This window comes from Balaenoptera ricei, chromosome 20, assembly GCF_028023285.1.
Source record: "Balaenoptera ricei isolate mBalRic1 chromosome 20, mBalRic1.hap2, whole genome shotgun sequence".
Taxonomy (NCBI): Eukaryota; Metazoa; Chordata; class Mammalia; order Artiodactyla; family Balaenopteridae; genus Balaenoptera; species Balaenoptera ricei.
The window spans coordinates 62,864,093-62,868,640 of NC_082658.1; the positions used below are offsets into that span (position 1 = coordinate 62,864,093).

General features: G+C 50.4%; 1 pseudogene; it reads left to right on the plus strand.

Moving 5' to 3' along the window:
- On the plus strand, nt 1–4,325 carry LOC132355829 (uncharacterized; annotated as a pseudogene).
- Nucleotides 4,326–4,548: the final 223 nt, after the last annotated feature.

Below are 4,548 nucleotides of genomic sequence, written 5' to 3' on the forward strand. Positions count from 1 at the left end.
AGAAGATATACGAGTGGCAAAAAAACCACAAAAAACAACACATGAAAAAATGTTCAATATCATTGGTCTTCAGAGAAATGTGAATTAAAGCCACAATGCTATATCACTAAACGTGCACGAAGATGGCTAAAATTCAGTTTAACAATAGCAAATCCTGATGCGGGTACAGAGGACCTAGGACTCTCACACTTTGCTGGCGGGGATCTAAGCCAGTACAACCACTCTGGAAAACAGTTTGGTGGTTTCTTATAAAGTTTAACATAGAACTCCCGTAAGACCCAGCCATCCCATTTCCAGGTATTCACCCAAGAGAAATGAAAATGAATGTCCATCCAAAAGCCTTGCACATGAATATTCACAGCAGCTTTGTACAGAGTCTCCCCAAACTGGAAGCAACCCACACATCCCTCAGCTGGGGAATGGATAAACTGGAATCCTGCTCCTGGATGAGTCTCAAAAACTTTGTGTGAGTGAAAGAAGGCAAGACAAGAAAGACTGCAGACCGTGTGATTCCTTTCGTAGGGAATTCCCGGGAAACTAATCTAAGGGGACAGGAGGCAGGTGAGGGAGGCCTGCAAAGGGACAAGAAGGAACTTTTCACAAAGACGGAAAAGTTCTATTGTGTCCTGTAGCACGACAGTGGTCCGTACAGCGATTACATTGTGCTTTATGTAGATTACACCTCCGTAAAGTTTATTGGTAGCAACCGGCCTGGCCCTGAGTGCAGATCCTCTGTCCTGTACGCTGTCCGCACTCATTTCCTGCCTCTTTCCCTCCAAGCACCACTCCCCCTGCCCGTCCCTCACCCCGGACCGTGTTCAGGCCTCCGTGTCTTCACCTCTGCTGTCTTGTTCATGCTCTTCCCCTCCCAGCTCTGCTTGCTGAATCCTGACCCCACTGACACCCAGCTCTGCGAAGCTTCCTCATCCCACCCGCTTCCCTGACATGTGACTTTCACTTCTCTTTGGGCACTTAGAGGCATAACCCGCCAGCCAGGCCACCCATGGCGAGGCGATGGATGGGGGCAGGAGAGGGAAGACTTAGCTGAGAAGAGGCTGGAATGTAACGGACTCAGAGTCAGGGGCACGGAGGGACAGTGCAGTAACCGCCTCCTCAGCCCACTGTCCAGCAGGAGGGTGAGGGAACAAGTATGAACCCAGGAGGAGGGTGAGGAGGCAGGCATGGGCCAGGCTTTAGAACTCAGAAGAGCCAGAACAGGGGCTCCTGCTGATTCAGCCTTTGATCCTGGGAAGGCAACCAGGGTGGTGCATCAGTTAGAACACAGCCGCGTGTAACAGAAAACTAAGTAACAGTGGCTTATGTAAGACAGAAGTTTATTTCTCTCTCATATATGGCAGCTTCACAGGGTCCCAGGGACTCAGGCTGTTATTAGCTCACCACTCCACCATTCCTAAAGATTAAGCTTCACCCTCGTGATTCAAAATGGCTGCTAGAGCTCCAGCCATTACAACTGCATTCCAGGTCAGCAGCTGGAGGAGAAGTCCAAAGAAGGGCCTCTTCCTTTTAAGGACACTTCCCGGAAGTTCCAACACATATTTTGTCCACATTTAGCCCCATGGCCTCACCTAGCAGCAGAGGAAATGCTGGGAAATGAAGTCTTTTGCTGAATTCATTGTGGCTCTCAGAGAGTATTGGCAGTGGTTCTTTTTTTTTTTTTTTTTTTTTTTTAGTATTTATTTATTTTTATTTGGCTGCACTGGGTCTTAGTTGCGACATGCAGGATCTTCGATCTTCCTTGTGGCATAAGAACTCTTAGTTGCGACATGTGGGATCTAGTTCCCTGACCAGGGATTGAACCCGGGCCCCCTGCACTGGGAACCTGGAGTCTTAGCCACTGGACCACCAGGGAAGTCCCTTGGCAGTGGTTCTTAAACTTGAGCGGATGTCCTAATCAACCGGAGGGATTGTTAAAACTCAGAGTGCTGGGCCCAACCCCAGAGTTTCTGACTCAGTAAGGCTGTGGTGGAATCTGAGAAACTGTGTTTCTAGCACGTTCCCATGGATGACGAGGCCACTGTGCAGCGGTCACACTTTGGGAACCACTATCTAGGACCGCTAAGGATGAAGGACGACGGGACGTTGGGGAGGTACTAGCCATCTCCATCACAGGCAGGGCGGGGACCCGACCGCATCCCACAAAGGGCCACTAGCAGCGTCACCACCTCCTTGCGGTCGCTGGCGTGTCCTCCCACCTCTCGCACTTCTGCCCACTCTCCGCGCACCGCAATGGAAGAAGGATCGCCCGCTGGTCATCCATAACGACTCTGGCACGTGCAAAGCTGGCTTTGCTGGGGATGAGCACCCCCCCGGCCGTGTTCCAGTCCGTGGTCTGTCGTCCCCGACACTGGGGCGTCATGGTGGGCGTGGAACAGAAGGATAGCTACGGTGGGGGAGGGGGCCCAGAGCAGGCGGGGCATCTTGATCCTCAAGTACCCCGTGGAGCACAGCATCAACAGCAACTGAGAGGACACAAGGGACACCTAGTGCCACACCTTCTACAGAGAGCTGCAGTGGCCCCCAAGGACCACCCGGTGATGCTGGCCGAGGGGGCTGCCACCACAAGCCCAAGGCCAGCCGTGACATGACCCAGATCCTGTTCGAGACATTCAACACGCCATATAAGTGGCCATCCAGGCCGTGCCGTCCCTGTGCGATGCCTCTAGCTGCACCTCTGGTATTGTTGTGGACCCGGGGGGTGGGTCACCCACATGGTGCCCATCTCCGTGGGTTTACGCCCTGCCCCAGCCTTCCTGCGTCTGGACCTGGCTGGCTGGGACCTCATGGTGCCTGGCTACAGCTTCACCACCATGGCTGAGAGGGAAATCACGTGTGACATCAAGGAGCAGCTCTACTCGTGGCAGTGGACTTGGAGCAGGAGATGCCACCACTTCCTCCTCCTCCCCGAGAAGAGCTGCGAGCCACCCGACGGTCAGGTGCTCACCATCGACAAGGAGCGGGTTCTGTGTCCAGAGGCGCTTTTCCAGCCCTCCATCCTGGGTTTGGGGTCCTATAGCATCCATGAGACCACCTTCCACTCCATCATCAAGGGTAACGTCCACATCCAGAAGGACCTGTCCGCCTTCATGGTGCTGTCTGGTGGGACTACCGTGTACCCCGGTATCCTGGGCAGGATGCAGAGGGAGATCAGGGCCCTGGCTGCCAGCAGGATGAAGATCAAGATTCTCACTCCCAGGACCTCCCTGGTTGTCCAGTGGCTAAGACTCCGCGCTCCCAATGCGGGGGGCCTGGGCTTGATGCCTGGTCCAGGAACTAAGATCCCACATGCCGTGTGGCACAGCCAAAAAAAAAAAAAAAAAAAGATGCTCACTCCTCCCGAACACAAGTACTTGGTGGGGATCGGGCTTCACCCTGGCCTCTCAGTCCACCTTCCAGCAGATGTGGGTCAGCCAGAAGGACCCGGCCTCTCGATCGTCCACCACAAATGCTTCTAAACAGACTGCAAGCAGATGCACAGCATTTGCTGCATGAGTTCATTCAGAAGTATAAATTTGCCCTGGCAAGTGTACACACGTCGTGCCAGCCTCATGAAACTGGAATAAACCTTCGAAAATTGTCCTTGAAGCTTATATCTGAGATTGTAGAACTTGCTGCTGATTTTGACCTTGTATTCAATTCTTGCGCTGGTGTATGTTTACTACCCTGTGCATAACTTTGATCTAAACCCCTAGTTACAGGCGGCTCTGTCACTTCGTGGCTGAGGTGAGAAAATGTTTATGGAAGAGAAATCGTTGGCTGGATGAGAATCTGTGAGACTATGAATCTCCCGATCTGTGCAGGGTATTAACATGTCAGAACTGCCTATTCCAGGATTTCTCTAGAGGCTGGCAAGAGTCCTGAACCACCTGTCATTTCTGTCTTGCCGGCCTGACAGAGTCTGGGAAGGTCCAAGCCTTAGGACCCGCTTTCCTTTCTTACTTGATGTTTTCCTGCCAGTACACTGTGGGTTGTTACTAGCCTTGAGTTAGAAAATGGTTTGCATTTACACCTGTACATTTATTCGTCCTTTTAATTTATGTAAGATTTTTGCACACAATTCTCAGTTCCTTAAGAGGTGACGAGAAATTTTGGTTTTATATTGTCATGTGAGAACATTAGGCCCCAGCAACGCATCATTGTGAAGAAAAGTGCTGCAGTAAACCGAAAAAACAAAAACAAAAAACAAAAAGCAACAAACAAACAAACATACAAAAGACCCTCTTTCAAGGCTTTCCCTTTGGAGGCTCACTCCATATCCCCTATTGAATATACAAAAAAGCACCCACATATCACAGAAAATATAATCCTTTGCTATAAAATAAAATTTGAAAGGATTTTTATGGTTTTGCTTCTGAAAATATTTGGCACAAGTGGTTCACTCAACTTAGGATTGACTGTAGTTTCTGAGCAATCAGCTTTCATCTTACTTTGTGGGGAATTCTTGCAAAATGAGAGAATCTACATGTTTTCTGCTGTCCTGAAAGTTTTATGAACACGAGATTTAATGATGAAGAAATTGACTATAATGTT